We start from the raw sequence: 16,822 nt of genomic DNA, 5'->3' as shown, positions 1-16,822 counted from the left end.
CTTATGTAATGTTATACCAAACGTTCTTGTGGTCTTAGGATGGAAAGAGTGACACAGGTATTACTACGTAAAGGTAATATTTAAGAGTAGTACTGGAAAGCTTTAGCTATCACATTTGATTCTGAAGGTATGTAAATGCATTATTTTAGAGAACCATATTTTACTTGGGAAAATAGGTAGTTTGGAAGCATAGTATAGTTTTCATTATTTTGGGCCATTCAGCTTTGCTGAGTCTCTTGACACACACACACACACACACACACACACACACACACACTCAGCACATCTATACAATCAAAGACTGTTGCCATTAAATATTTAAGTGTTTATATAAGCAATAGAGGAAATGAATAGATAAGGTAACGTCCAAATTTTAGTCACTAGCACACTTGTTAATGATACTCTGTAAAGAAACACAATAATCTACATAGATATCATGTGATCGATTTTTGAAATTAAAAAAACCCTCAGCTACCTTTAGTGTGTGAACAAATAGCTTAAGTATTCACCATTGATTTGAAATAGCAAATTTTCATGGTAATTTTCACCCTCAAAGGCATCTCAGTGGACTATTTTCCTTTAGGAATAAAATATCTTATTTTTATATTTTTTATAGCACATAAGGAGATTTCTTCTTGGCCATTTAATTTGTGCAAGGAAATATAAACATAATATTCACATAGAGAAGTGGTATCTATTGCCCTAAATAAAATTTTGAAATCAATCATGGATTTTGGTAACAGGTTGAAATGTCTGAGCAAGCCTTGGTACAGGCAGGAACCAAGAAAAATGATGTAATTAGTTATGATGTTTTTCTCAGGTAACTCTGAAAATCTTTCCTTCATGGGGTGGAAGCAGCAGGGACAAGATGAAAAAACATCCTGTTGAAGTGGTTTTGGGGGGGATTTTTTTAAATTATGAAGGTATGCATATTTAAACCAGTGGAAAACAATTTTTTAAAAATGAAAAGTTGTATGATGATCTATAAGTATATAAAGATATATAGATAAAATATCTATGATTAAGCTTTTTTATTAATTGAGAAGATTTAACTCTCATCTTTCTTGGTCTATTCCTTTCAACTCTGCCTATGACACCTTTTCTTTATAAGTTTGTTTTTAGAAAGTTATATTTGAACATAAATACTCTCTATACATGTGCAGGGGTGGAGGAAACAATGCAATTGGGGAGGATCTAAGTTGGAAAGCTGTTTGACAAGCAGATTAATCATAAGAGATTTTTCAAGAGTTTAGGTGGACTGATGTAATGATCCATCTACTTAAAGGAAAACAGCACTTTGCAGTAACTTTCATCCTGTTCTTCTCAAATGGCATAGAATTTTCTTAAGTCATAATTCAGATATCACAGAATTCTCACCCATTTGAAAGATTCTTTCCTGGCCTTTCTTACAATTTAAATATGTTTTTCTCTGTTACAAACTAGAAAGACTTGAATTCATGTCAGTATTTATCCATGTCAGCTTCCAGATTCAACTACAATATAAAATGGAAGCCAGTGGTTTCATAAACATTTTTGAGAATATATATAGTTGATGCTTAAAGACTTAAAAAGATCTTCCATAAGAAATGTTTTCTTCATCACAAAATCTTCCTTCCCCATTTAACCTCTAAAAGGCAATTGCAGGCAGTCCTAATATTTACCCTAATTTAACCAAATATGTTCATCCTAGAGGAGAGGATAATTTAAAAGTGTGAGTGACTTTACCAGTCATTCTACTCAATGCCTTGGTGTGAAACCAAAATGAGGTCATTAATCTGTTGCTGCATCATTTTTGCCACTGTCCCAAAAGGTGAATATCTCATTGTGCTGAGTGGGAAGCTGGTGTTTTAAGAACCATGTATTTTTTTTTTTTTTGTAACATATGCCCTCTAAATGAAACCCAATTATTTGATCCTGAGTCCAACCTAAGCAACAGTATTATGGTTTTGGAGAAAAAAAGAGGAAAAGGAAGGAAGCTATTTTGAACTTGGCCCTTAGGTACAACCACAATAAACCCAGCATTCCTATGGTCAAAAATGGAATTACCTGGTCATCCAATCATGGCAACAAGAGTTTCAGTTACTGGAGAGGAGTTGAGCAAAGTGCATGAAGAGATTTTTACAAAGATTTAAAAGGTATACGTTTATGACTTGTAGGCATGCAACTATGCCCGGAACATTTTGCCCAATCCTGTAGGAAAAGATGTAAGTGATTTAGATGAGTCTGATCGTTAGTGAGTTAGTGAATGTGTGCTCAGGTGGCCAGGCAAGTGGGTGACCATGACTTTACAGACAACCTCAATGAACGAGTTACTGACTTAGGACGACGTCAAATGATTAGAAGATGTGGTGGAATTATACAGGGATAATTAGAGATAAAAAGGAAACAGTAATGAACAGGAAGAGCTAACAAGTTGGAATCTTCATCAATTGGCTGAATTGTTCCAAAAAGTCAAAAACTGATTGATTTAATGTCTGAACATGAATGACATTTGAAACAAGCCTCAAAATGGTACATGTAATGTACCAGAAATGTTTAATCGACTCAAAAGTAAAATGTTAACATGTTTTTCTCGTATAATTAGCAGCAGTGTATGAATCTATGTGTCAGCTTCTTGAGCTAAACAGAGGCAACCAGTGCCTCCCCTCCAACACTGATGCCTGGTTTACCCTCTCCTCAAGAGAATCAACCCTCAGTGGCCCTCGAGGACTACGTCACTAGAGGAAATAGTTCAAACTCATGTCACAAGGCATAGTTTCATCATCTCAACACCAATCATATGACTCCTGGTTAAGGGCCATCAGCATATCCTTAACTTAGTAAAACCAACAAGAATATCTGGATGAAAGGACAGTATACACGTTTATCTTTCTCTCTTTCAATCTTAATGTTTTTCTCATAATTAATACAGTACGATTATATTGGACATGCCTGCTCAAAATTCTATACTTTTTGTTTTACATCATACATTTCTACGTACATCGCTGTAAACAAGTCTATGCACAAAAGCATGTGTATCCTATTTATGGGCTGTCTGAAATTCTTCGTGAAAAATTTTTGGACTAGTGTTAGTTTTGGAAAGCCTTGAAAGCCTGTCTTTGCAGCCCTAACCCTTCTTTAAACAGACATCATACCTAAAGAAAAGACACCACTGTAATAAGTGAAAAAGGAGGTAGCTTTGACTCTGTGACACAAGAGGATGTTGGGCAACTTAAATTGCCCAATGATTTCAGGGCCAGATAGTGGCCTAAGGACTTTTACATAAATTAACTCATTGACTCTTCACCATGACCTTAAGTGGTACTAATATTGAGGAAACTAAAAATCGAATAGGTTAATTAACTTGACTGAAGTCACACAGTAGGAAGGAGTAGAGCCAGTGAGATGGAGGCCACACCCTGCACTGTACTAGATGTCAATAATGGCCTACCTACCACAGCTTTTTTTAAGTGGCTCTGCTTCAACCACACACTTGTATTACACTAATCAGCCATCCTCTATAATTTATGGTTGTGTTCATTATCACCAACTGTGGCTTTTTTGGCCACATGTGGACAGCTTTGCCAAAGGCAGCCAATGCCTAGGTGTGCTAGCAATCAATCACCTGGGAGTCTTTTCCAAAAGGATGTGCTGGGTCAGTAGGACTCCTCTCTTGAGAATTGAGAGAAGATTATTTTTTAAGGTTTTATTTATTTATTTGAGAGAGAGAGAGAGAGAAGGGGAGAGAGCACAAGTAAGGGAGCAGCAGGCAGAGGGAGAAGGAGAAGCAGGCTCCCAGCTGAGCGAGGAGCCCAATGTGGGGCTCAATCTCAGGACCCGAGGATCATGACCTGAGCTGAAGCAGATGCTTGCATAACCAACTGAGCCACTCAGCTGCCCCAGAAAGGATGATTCCTGATGTACCCTGAGGATCTCTTAGTTCCTCCAAATATCACTAGAGTGACTGAGGTACCCAGCCCTCAGCTAATTTGAGTGAATCTCTGTTCATTACAATCAAAAGACCTCTAAAGAAAACAAATGTCCAGATCCTTTTAGGAGTCTTATGTAAGGAGGTTAATGTTAAGAACTTTCCTCCAACTTTAACCTGCTAAGACGCAGTTGAACCAAATGTATACATTTTATATACTTAAATCTCAACTTGACATTACTCTTTAACATCCTGGGTAATTCTGAGTTTTTCCCTCACCAGTCATTTTTTATAATTGAATAGTTAGTTCAACGTAAAACTACTACCTACCAGTAAACAAGTATTGGTAGTAAAATATTTGGATAAAATATTCTTTTGGCAATGAAGCCAAAGAACCAGATGCATTAAAGTGTTTGCTTTATTAATAGAATTGGAATCTTTAATAGTATGCCATTGAAATCCATAGAACAGCGGCTAGGAAAATAACAATCACATCAAAAACCTTTGAATAGTCATTTAAATGGAAGAATGAATTAGCCTCCTTTTGCATCTTGGATGCCAGCTACTTGCAGACTCGTGAAAAAGGGAACTTGTCATGTTTGTCTACCTCCAAGTGGACTTCATCTCATCAAATATTGTCAGCTGCCTTCTTGATATTTGAATAACAGAGCTCAAAGAAACAGATCAGATTTTATAAAGTGTGTAGGAGAAATCTGTCCTGTGATTTGGCAGCTGTGCTTTTATTAGCAGTTAATACTGGAGTTTAAGAAATTTTCATCGTGGCTATCAAATGTAGCCCTCACACAGTTGTTAGTGGAGAAAATTAGGTGTATTTTTTCATAAGACTTAATAGATATTCCTAGAACATCTGCATTGCTTTGGTTATTATGACTTCCTCGGGTTAGATGTAATATTTTAGAATTTTGTCATCTTATTTTTTTTCATAATCAGTTGCTAATTATGTTTTTTATTTGTCTCAGAGATCCAAAATGCTCAATAACACATGTTCCACCATCTTGGAGGATAGAGGATACATAATAGGTTTTGTTTTACAGTATCATTGGAATGAACATATTCACTTTTTAAAATGAAAGTGCTTGATAGAGTTACTTCATTTTCTCCCTGAATTAAAACTTTAAACATTTAAGGAGACTAAGTGAGAAGTCCAGTGTAATGGATTGAAATATTGATACAGAATGTACTTAGAATGATGACTTCAAAATGGTTTTAGAAATTAATTATTCCTTAATTAATCCAGAAGGCAAATGGCTCATGTGGGATCCATAGAATATGGAAGAGAACTGCTAGTTTGTCCATTTTGGCCTCCATTTCCCTTTGAACATAAACCCCTCCCCACCATGCAGAATGTTTGACAGTTTCCTTTTTCATACATAGAAGACAGACTGTCTGGCTTGTTTTCAAAATCCTTTTGGATATCATCCATACTAACAGGTGGCACAGCTGTGGATTAGCTGACATTATGAAAATAATTCATGTTTTTCCATGTGTTCTCTATTCAAGTTGTGACCATTGTCTTCGATATTCTTAATCTGAAAGAAATTTCCTTCTTTGCTGTGTGAAAATAAAAAGAAAGAAAAACACAAGGTAACTGACTTCTTTCAAATTGTGAGTGGGGAATTTAACGTTAGTTCCAGATCAAAGTCAGTAGCTAATTAGGGTGTGTTGTAGAGTTCTTTGGGGAATTAAGTTATAATATGAGCAAATCTGAAGTCAGAGGAAAAAGGGAGGATGACTCTTGACTTTTAGATGATGTTTGTTCTTTGAGTATTAAGGTAGATCAGCATGTTGGAACATAAATACTGTGTACAACAGAATAATTTCCAAAAGAAAGACATTTTGGCACATAGTTTAAATCAATGTTTTTGGACCTAAATTTCCATCATATGAGAAATGATAATCTTTTATTATACCTATCTCTACAAAAGAGAGTAATTTGATGGAATCCATCCCTGAGAATGATGGTAAAGTATTGGTAATGTAAAACATACATCTCCCCCTATTATGGAGAATGTGTGCTTTTTATTTATTCTCAAGTATAAGTGAGGCAGTTGAAAAATTGTGCTAATTATCATTTTCCACTCTAATAAGAATTTCAATGTTTTGGCAAATGCTTTCTCTTCCTTTTAATGCATGAGAAAGATTCTTTGATGAATTAGCTATTTTTTTAATAATATGAAATGTGGAAGAAAAAATTCATAATTGTTTACATACCTTTATGGTTATTTGATGAGAACATTTCCAGTAAATAAATCAAAAAAAGAAATAATACAAGGCCAAATTCCTTTCCCCAAAAACATAGTCAATTTTTTTTTTAAGTTTTTGAGATGCCTCTCCACATTTCCTACATTACTAGATAGTTTCATTTTTTAAAAAGATTTTGTTTATTTGAGAGAGCATAAGCCAGGGAAAGGCAGAGGGAGAAGGGGAAGCAGACTCCCTGCTGAGTGAGGAGCCCTATGATGTTGGGCTCAATACCAGGATCCTGGCATCATGACCTGAGCCAAAGGCAGATGCTTAACCAACTGAGCCACCCAGGCCCCCCGATATTTTCATTTTTAATAGTCTATATACCCCATCAGTTTTGTACTTCAGGTTAGTGATTGCACATCTGAAACATAGCTAATTATTTTTATTAGCATGATTTATATATCATGGAAAAATAGTAAATATAGTAGCTAATATTTAATATTAGCTTTCCTAAGCATTTCATATCAAGTACCTAGTGTCAATATATGCTAACATTGATTAATAAATTTTTATTATAGTTTTCTTACCAATTTCCCATGTATTTTTACTTTATGGACAGACACTCTTTAATCAATGGCTATTTAGTTCAAACTCAGCTCTACAAGGAACAAGAAGAAAACTTCATACAAATACCTAGAGAAGAAAGGATTTTAATGAAATGAGATAGTTTTAATTTCAGCTTTGAGAAAAGTGATTCTACTTAGAAATTTTTTTCCATAATAATAGCATTCAAATGCAAATTTTGGAATTCTAGATTAGTAGTAGTAAAGAATTGTATTCAATTTTGTTAAAACACCTTCAAGTATTTTGCAAATAGAATAATTTTAAAAATACAGGCTTGAGCATTATTTGAGCAATGGAACTTGTATGCATGACACTGAGTGTGGTGTGTCTACTAAAAAAAATCTTAGGCTCTGAGTTCTGATGGTTTTCAGTAGTGCCCACATCTTCCCTAACCTAGCGTCATGAATGGTTTGCTTTTACTTCAGAGATTTTGTTATAGATATTCATCTAAATTTTCTTTTCTTTATTTATTTTTTCATCTAAATTTTAAAATCTCATCCTTTTATAGTAGAAGTTGACTGTAAATGGTACTTATGGAAAAACTGAATTTAAAACATTTTAAATTTCTTTACTCCATCACCCACAATAGAAAATCGTAATTAAAATGTAAGATCTAGAATTCTAGATCTAGAGTGTAACAATACACTCTGATGCTCTCTATAAACCTTGAACATGTAGAAAAGCTAGCAGTTTTTGTAGCCAGCTTGCATGCTGATTGGGCAGCTTAACTTGTGGGTTCCCAGATCAGTGACTTGTTACAGCCCTGACTCTTTCAGCTGTAACTCACTTTCTTTATATCTTTGTCTATATTAGTCAGTCCTGGTTTTTTGGGAATGGGATTTGGGGGAAATATGGAAAAACTCATATTTTTAGTGAGTTGATTTCTTCTACCATTATCTTTGGGCTTGTTGGTTTTAATGTGAGTTTTAGATGAAACAGTGACTGGCTAGATGGGCCTATCATCATATTTCCAGCATTGTAGGAGTCTGCTAAATTCAGATCTGTAACCATGTCTCCTTTTCTGTCTTCCATAACACATGGTGACTGTTTAAAACATAACTAAGCAAACTTCCTTGAGGCAGAGAGTCAGTTTCAAAAATTAAAGATGCTAAAGGATTAATCACTTTTTTTTAATTGTTGGAACAATTACTTTCTAAAAGTTTGTTTAGCATTAAATGAATAGCTTCTCTTATCATTTATCTTTTTATGTAGTGTATGTTATATCTATCTCCCTGAAGGTACAAATCCCTTAAAGGAATGGATTTTATCTTTTGTTCTTGAATCCAAACTATAAGGTGCTCTGAATACAGCCCCATTCATACATTATGATGATGATGATGATGATATGATGATGACGATGATGGTGATGGAGGGGTGATGGTGGTGGTGATGGTGATGATGATGGCAGTGGTGGTGGTTGTTGTGTGATGGTGATGGAGACTAGAAGAGAAAAGGAAAGAGGATGGAAAGGGAAGAAAGAGAAAGAAAAAGAAGAAAAATATGATGTCAACTATTCAGTCTAAAGGAAGGATGAAATCATGTTCTTTTCTAAATACAGACCTTACAGAACAGCTAAACCTGGCTTGAAAAAAAATGCTACTACAACTCCATTTTGTATCCTTAGATTTGAATTAAAAGAAATCTTTAATTTTTGACCTGAAATACAGTTTGATAGCAGCCTTCATGAAAAGGAAGAGATTTTTCAATTCTATTATTAAAGAGCCCACATGGATATTGCATTAGAATTCCAGCAATTAAGCGAAATACATTGAACTGTCAAGTTCAGCAGATGGTTCCTGAAACCTGGGAAGTTAGTCTCACAACATTTTATAAGATGCTAATACAGAAAATATAATATAGTGATGTATGAACTTGCTGACACTAGGCTCACTGTGTTCATTAGTAAGTGTTGATCACAGAAAACAAAATTGCAGAAGAAATGACAGTTTAAAATCCTAGAAGACAATTTAATAAAATAAGTCCTTTCTGAAGCTCTGTCCACCTAGTCCATTTTCAAGATCATAAATTTAAAGGCTAGCATGTCAACGTAATAATTCCCTTTACCATCTTCTATGCTTCCGTTTTCATATTTTTATCAGTATGCAGTCTTGAACAGTTGCCTGATAGTATGGTTGTGACCAAGGCATAGTCTGAAAATTCTAGTCACACAATATTTGAAGGATCATTCTTTATCCCTGAAGTTCTGGTATACTAATTTTTTGGTATACTGACCACTAATGTGTGCTTTGGGATAAATGTGTGATAACATTATATTGCAAAATTGAGAGTGAGTTCTTCCTGAACTTCTAAAATTATGTCATGTTTTATATGTCCCAATATACAGCGAGGTCAAAAAGTATAATCTTGGGAAAAGATTATTTCTTTCTTTCTTTCTTTCTTTCTTTCTTTCTTTCTTTCTTTCTTTATTTATTTAGATGTCATTTTTATGCAGTGATTTGTAGCAACACAAGATAAAATTTAATCATCAAAGAGATGGCAAGCACTTACTTCTGACATTGAGCTCTATACCATGAAAGACTTAGGAGCTCTACTAAATCACATATGTGGTTCTTTCCTAATGATGTTTGGTAATAACATCTGTATATCAAGGGGAGTTGCTATTTTTAACATGAATATTAAAAAGATTTATTCATTATTTCTGGTAAGTTGGAGGGAAAGTTCATACCCCACTCAGAGTTCTACCATCATGATGTCTGGCCTCAACTCTAGTACTTTATTTTCTTTCAAATTTTGCAGTGATCCCAAAGCAACATCATTATCTACTGGTGTTGAGGTCTTTTCAGGCTGCTGTATTCCACAAGCTTCTCTCCCACCGAGCGCTGCTTAATTTTTAAAATATTAAAAATCAAGTGCGTTTTTAAATCTAATATGCTCTATTAAAAAAAAATCAAAATCACTGGCCACTCCATTCCATCTGTATCAGATTCCCAGCACATCTCCTCCTATTGACATAACCACTTTGCTTCAGCCTTAGATATTCAAAGAATTATCTTTAAATGTACTGGGTAATTTGTAGCTTACTTGACTGTATTTTAGATGTGTTAGTTTGAACCATGTCAAATTGCTAATATTAGACAATTTGCATCTGCAAAAAAAAAATGGTACTTTTATAGAGCTATACTATTCATGTGTACATTTATGAAACTTTTTAAATGTGTCCATCATTCTATTTAGAAAATAGAAAATACTACGTGATACGGCATAATTAAGATTTTTATAATATATTTACATGGAGTATGGTAAGCTTATCAAACTTTCTCTGAATTCTTTCTCTTTTTTTATTTATTCATGAGAGACACAGAGAGAGAGAGAGAGAGAGAAAGAGAGAGAGAGAGACAGGCAGAGACACAGGCAGAGGGAGAAGCAGGCTCCATGCAGGGAGCCTGACGTGGGATTTGATCCCGGGTCTCCAGGATCATGCCCTGGGCTGAAGGCAGGCGCCAAACCACTGAGCCACCCAGGGATCCCTGAATTCTTTCTGAGCTCATTAACTTGCTGTGTTATTGTCCCCTTTAACAAAAACTGACAAAAGGGAGATTTTATTGTTGATGGATTCATATATGATGTCAGAGCTAACATTTTCCTCATTTTTGAGGTCACATGACCTCAAAGTTGGTACTTTAGGGGCTTCTTAAACATAGTACTAAATTAGGATATATAGTTTATTCTTCCTGTCTCAGAGTAGACAGCATGTCCTTTTATCTAGAGAGTGAAATATCTGCTTTGTTTTTCCCTGGATAAATTAACACTACCCAAATCATTTTCCATCTATGTGTCATGATTCAGTGGAATCTCATCTCACACAAGCTGGGAATGTCATTCTGTCATGAGTGGTTCTTGTTTATATCATCTAAGGTAAGTTTTCGAAGCTGTTTGTGATCCTTGAGGGACAAAGAATTATATACCATTTCAATATGGAATGTAACCCAGACATTAACTTGAGCTATTACCTTTTTGGTTATTTTGATGCTTTATTGTGCATGAAAGAGAAGCCTTCATTGAAAAGGTCTTATGATCTATGTTTTAGAAATAGTATGAAGCCATAATTTAGGCTTTGGAGTGGACAATAATTAAGCACAAACTAAAGAACACTGAAATGCCCATTACTGAATGTAGATACATGATTTTACCTGTTAATTTTTTAAGTGTGGGTGTGAGAAAAAAAATGAGAATGGATGGGAAAGACTGAACTGCACCTGATCTTGCTATAGAATGAGCGAAATTGTTTTATATTTGTTTTTGGACTAAACTGTTTTAGACCAGTTTTGGCCCATAGGGTGGTGAATGTCACCCCTAATTTAGATGATTTCCATTCAGCACAATTAATATGACACTCATATTACAAAAAAATAAAAAAAAAAGGACTTAAATGCATTTGGTTAGCATACATTGATTAAGTAAGCAATTTATTTCTCCAGCCAAGATTTTGGGTTAGATTTGGTATGTGTAATTTTATTTTTGTTGTATTTTATATATTTTGCTTAGCTATTTATGTTCCATTTTGTAAAATCTCAAAGAAGGTTCCTCTTCAATTTCTGTGACAATGTTTAATTATCTACCACAAATTACGCAGTTATTGGAATTATTTGTTGACTTCTTGACCACTTAGAAGTCTATATATTTTTTAAAAATTGTACTTACTTGAAACAAGGAATTTTAATATTTCTTTAAAGTTTATTATTAAAAATTCGTGCTGCTTAAGAAATCATAATAAGGTGAGTGAAAAAAGGAATTAAATTTGAAAAATATTTGAATCATGCCCTTATCAAAAGGAATAAGGACAAAAGGGATGCATTTTGACTAAGAGGTTTTTGGAAATATGTCCTATTTTTAGCATGACAGAGAAGTCTTTTGGAGATGTCTATTGCACCTCAGCCCTTTCCCTCACTACAATATTAACGTTTTTACTTTTGCATATAAAAATATCAATATCTCTCTTCCCTATATGTCTTTACTTTGTTGCACTCATATCAGTCTTTGTTATGTGTTGAGGTTCCAGAGCTTGTTTTCAGTTGGTTCTTAGATTCATGGAAATGTCTAATGGTTTATGGGGTGGGAGGTAAATGAAAGATGATACAGTTGAATGGTACTGCCCAGAAATGGCAGTGGATCACAGTCAGAAATCACAAAAATGGATATATATGTTTTGGCCAAAACAGAAATTATTTCTGTTTCAAAAGAGGGCTGATAACTACAAGAATCTAGAAAGTAGAGTGGCTGGGGCTCCCTGGGACAGCTGTGGAGAGAAAAGCCTGGGCTCTGCCTAAGATATTGAGGGGCAGGAAGGAAAGAAGATGTTATTACGTATCAGGCCACTGAAATCTTTGAACTCTCTGCTCATAACTAGCCTCTGGCAAGGATTTCCAATTTCCCTCGTTTTCTTTTATGTGAAATGCAGCTGAGGATTTGCCAGACAAAAATTGAATACCTCTTTTGGAGCTGAGTAAAAAATGCATTTTATATTTCCCTTGGTAAAATTGCTTCCCGAGGAAATTTGCCATTTTCTAAGGAGAAAATGTAGGCCACAAAGAGAAAAAAAAAAAATCCTTACATTCTTACATTTTAACTGTGTGCTACATTTGCTCTGATAGAAAATGGACTCCAGTTTAAGAGCTTGAGAGAAATGACACATTTGAGAAGAGTAGCAAAAAATCAAACCAATGTGTATTAATAAAAGAGTTAAGTTGCCTCCACACCCCTCTCCCCATCAAAAAATAATTTTAGGGAGTTTTTATGTTGTTTGTAAATTTTTGGTAAGGCAACGTTTGGTAAATTTGCAAGGAAGATGTCAGAAACTCACCAGATTGTTTATTGTGAAACCAAGCTGTGCTCAAGTTTTCTGCATTCCATTACCAAGCACTTCTGTTGTGCTCTTTATATGCAGCAGTACTACAAAGGGGTTGTTTATCCACCCTGTATGACCAGATTATAAATGTGGTGACCTGAGTGCTGTTACGACATTCGATTTAAATATAATCTTACTGTTGAGTTTAAACAACCGAGCTTCCTCAAAAATCACTAAATAATAAACCAGTAACCTCTGTGAGAGGTAAGGTGATGATTTTGCCTTGAATTGTTGGAAATAAATAACTTAGAAGAACGATTATTAACTGTTCTTTGCAATGGGCGGGTTGTTTTTGTGCCCTGGGGATTTGTGTATCTTTGTAAGTTACCCAAGTTGGGGCAGTGCCAGAGTCGAAGAGGGAAGTTTTTGAAGTTTTCCAACTTGGGTTTGCTTCAGTATCTATCTCGATCTGTGTTGGGTGTGTTGAAACATAGATTTCTGCCCCTCTTTCTACTCCTGATTTCAGTTTCTGATTCAGTAAGTCTGGGTTGAGGCCCAAGAATCTGCATATCCAACACTTTCCCCAGCTATACTATGGTCACCAATCCTGAGACCCCACACATAGAGAACCACTGGTCTAGCAGATTACTGCCATTGTGTAAAACTCACCGCGAATTTCCCACCTGAGATCTATAATTCATATACCAAAATAAGGATATTATGGATTTGAAATCCCAAAGCCTGAGAGGAAAACATAGTCAGAGATGGCAGTCATTTAAAATGAGAACTTTCTGGATAATAACCCCCAAATTTTGCTTTTGAAAATCAAAAGGATTTTTGAAGTCTATGATCATATGCATAAGCTCTTGATTACTTCAAAAAGTGGTGTGAAATGTGCAATGATACACAACCTTCCATCTGGATGATTCAGTAGATATAGGAGGAAATTATAATCATGGGATGAAGGGGGAAATTGAGTGAGATAGGAAACTTAGAGTTACTGAAAATGGTAACACATGTAACAATAAACCAGTTCTTGTGTATTCGGTGTACATGGGAGTTGTTAGGGGCAGGGTCTAAACAGTGATTCTGTGTCACCCTGGACTGTCATGAACTGTTTCTGCTATTAATACCAATGTTAGTCTTACTAGCTATTTAACAAACATCATAAATAAATTTTATGTCGGAGGTCATGAAAGATTCAATAAAGGCCAGCTCTAAACAGTGAAATGGCTATAGATATTGTAACTAGGATCACAAGACATTTTTTATTGACAAATTAAGTAAAATCAATGTTAAAATGTTCCTGTTAAGATCCCAGTAATTACTGTGTGTTATACAGTCACTTGTTTTTTTCCATTCCTCTGTTAAAATGTCCATATTTTTTTCTAGAAGAAATAACTGAACATTTTTCACACATTGGAAATGGACTGATGTCAGACTAGCGAATTTTTCTAGAGAAAACAACCCTTAAGAATTTGAGGTATTTTACTGTGAAAAAATGAAGACAGGCTTACCACACACAAAACACAACTTGAGACTTTATAGAAAATTGGTGAAATTATTGTTTTGGATCAGGACAATTTTCAAAGGGAATTCAGTATGCGCTGGGGAAGGAAACGCCTATGGGAACTTATTATATGTTCATTAGCCTAAAAGCAAACAAGTAAATAGCTTGCAACATGTAAGACCTTGAAGACTATGCCATCCATTCAGTGCTGCCCCTAAGAATTATACCTCACTGCTTATTGCAGGATTCCCAGATGCAAATGTCAGTGTGGAATTATGATCTGTTTTTTGGTAAACACAATATGAAAGGTTTTGAATGCAATAGAATGGCAAATGGCTTATATTCTAGCTTCCACATATTCACAGTGAAAATCATGAACCGCCAGAGGGAAGATAGCAGAAACAATCAGAACTATTCAATTATGGATTCTAATCCCGACTCTGTCACATGCTGGCCGTGTGTTTTGGCCAGGTAACTAAATTCTAATCAACGCATGTAATTTTATCATCTATAAAATTGGATATATGGTAGGATTGTTATATTATTAGATGGGATAATTTTATTATCTACATGATTGGTATTGCTTGGTAAGTTGTAGACAAAGTGGGTTTTTATTACTCTTTTAGAATGTGCTATTATTTTCGTTTATTATGTTATATTGCCTCACTGTCCATGCTAAAAGCTATCTCAAACCTGCAAAGTTTTGTGATTATACGTAGATAATTATTTTGGAATGACTTTGTGCCAGCTACTCTTCTAAGTGTCACTGAACAAGGCGGATAAGTAATGGGTCTTTTAGCATATAAGTGGGGACAAAGTGAAACCTAGACAGCATCCAGATGTAAATAACTAGATAAGTAAGAAAATATCAGTGATATGCTTATGAGAAAATCAGAGTAACATGTAGGGAGTGGCTGGACTGCAAGCAAGCTGTTGACTGTGGCTGTGGTCTCATCTGAAGGCTCCCCCACAGGAGTGGGGCTGCTAGGCTGCTTAGTCACATGCCACCTTGTGGGCAGGCCACAATTTCTTACACATAGGCCTCGCCACAGAGCTGCTTGTGACCTGGTAGTTGGCTTCTCCTAAGCAAAGGATAGAAGAGACATTGGAAGAGAACATGCCACAGTGCTTTTGTAATGTATGTTCAGAAAGTCATGAACGTTACAAGGCAGGGGTCGCTGAAGACCATCACAGAGGCTGTCTGCCACAGACATACACAGATGCCTCAAAATGGAATTTATCCATTTACAGAAGAATCCACTCTACATGCTTTGTTCTCAACTTCTATCACTTCTGTCGCCATTTATACATGCTACACCCAAACATGACAGCCCAGGGGGTCACCACTAATGCCTTCCACATTGTCATCTGCATCTGATTAGTCATCATATGCCTTTACCTCAGAAATGTCTCTTAATGCTGGCTTCCCATCTTCATCTGTTTAGTTACAGCCTTATGTTCTTGATCAATTCTTGCCATAAGTTATTGTGAACAATTTAATTAGAAAATATGCTTCCCATAAAGATGTTGATATATGGAAATGTTTTGAAAGGTATTGTGGGGGAACAATATTTCACTTTTCAGAAAGATAGTAAAAACCACAAAACATTTGGAAAATAATTTGTTCTTATTATGAAAGTGAGGGAGAGGAAGGGGAAGAAGAGGAGAGAAACCAAGAAAAAGACACCAAGAAATACAAGTGGCCTTATTTTGTAGTAAATATTTCTCCTGTGTTTTTTAGACTGGTGCTTCCATCTTATCATAATTATAGTCTCTATCAGGCAAGGGATCATTGATGCTCTTCTCCCAAACAGATTAAGATGATTATAATCCATTCCTAAATTCAATTTTTAACATGTAAAGCTAGTGCCTTATAAATAAGTCTTCCTTTACACATAAGGATGCTTTATAACAGCATATCTAAGAACTTTTAAAATTCATGTTTCAGAATAATAAAATGTGCTCCAAATTCTGTGGCTGCCACTAGTTGGCTGGGTAGCATATGGCAAACCACTTAACCTCCATGACATTCATATTCCTATTTGCAATGGTAAGAAAATGCCCTAGAGTTCCAGATCTGTGTTTCTATTAATTTTAGACATGTTTTTTAAACCCAATATTTTCCAAGGTAATGTAAGAATATTATTACATTCTTGTTATCTTACTAGAACTAAAATATCTTTTCTATTCATACATTTTGTTTATCTCGACTTATTTTTTCATAAAACAACCTTATCTGTCATCTGATGTTATTTGTAAAATACTCATCTGAGCCTCAATATTCTGTTAACTAGTAGATAGAGATTATACATGGAATGTTTATATTAAAATGGAATCTCTAGTCCAAAACACATGAAATATCTACCAGAAAATAGAGATATTCATATTTTACTCATTCTCTCTCTCTCAGACACACACACACACCAAAAGCAAATTATTATAAATGTAATAAAGAAATGATCAAGTGAGAGTAAGACATTTTTTATGTTATATATCTAAAGGATTGGTCTAAACATTTCTTTCACTGCAGTGCTGGCATTTATGCTGCCTTCTTTTCCTGTGTAAGGAGGAACAATCAATCTTTTTTTCCCCCCAATAAATAGGCATCATGCTGCAAAGTCCTCTAGTCCATAACTTTTGTTGTTCTTGCTTTTGAACTAAATAAAGACTTCCTTAAACAGTAGTTAACATGATTATTCAGTTTTAACCTATGCCTTCATAAACTTTCATCCTATAATATAGAATTGAGATAATTTTTCTATTGGGT

The 16,822-nt window shown here is 35.0% G+C and overlaps 1 protein-coding gene across 2 annotated transcripts in view; it reads left to right on the top strand.

The window, feature by feature from the left end:
- The window catches only part of GPM6A (glycoprotein M6A), a 331,381-nt gene that overhangs the window by 183,929 nt on the left and 130,630 nt on the right, over window positions 1-16,822 (top strand). The gene's annotated exons all lie outside the window — the stretch shown is intronic.

Source organism: Canis lupus, chromosome 15, assembly GCF_048164855.1.
Source record: "Canis lupus baileyi chromosome 15, mCanLup2.hap1, whole genome shotgun sequence".
Taxonomy (NCBI): domain Eukaryota; kingdom Metazoa; phylum Chordata; class Mammalia; order Carnivora; family Canidae; genus Canis; species Canis lupus.
This window is presented reverse-complemented; position numbering and strand designations above follow the sequence as displayed.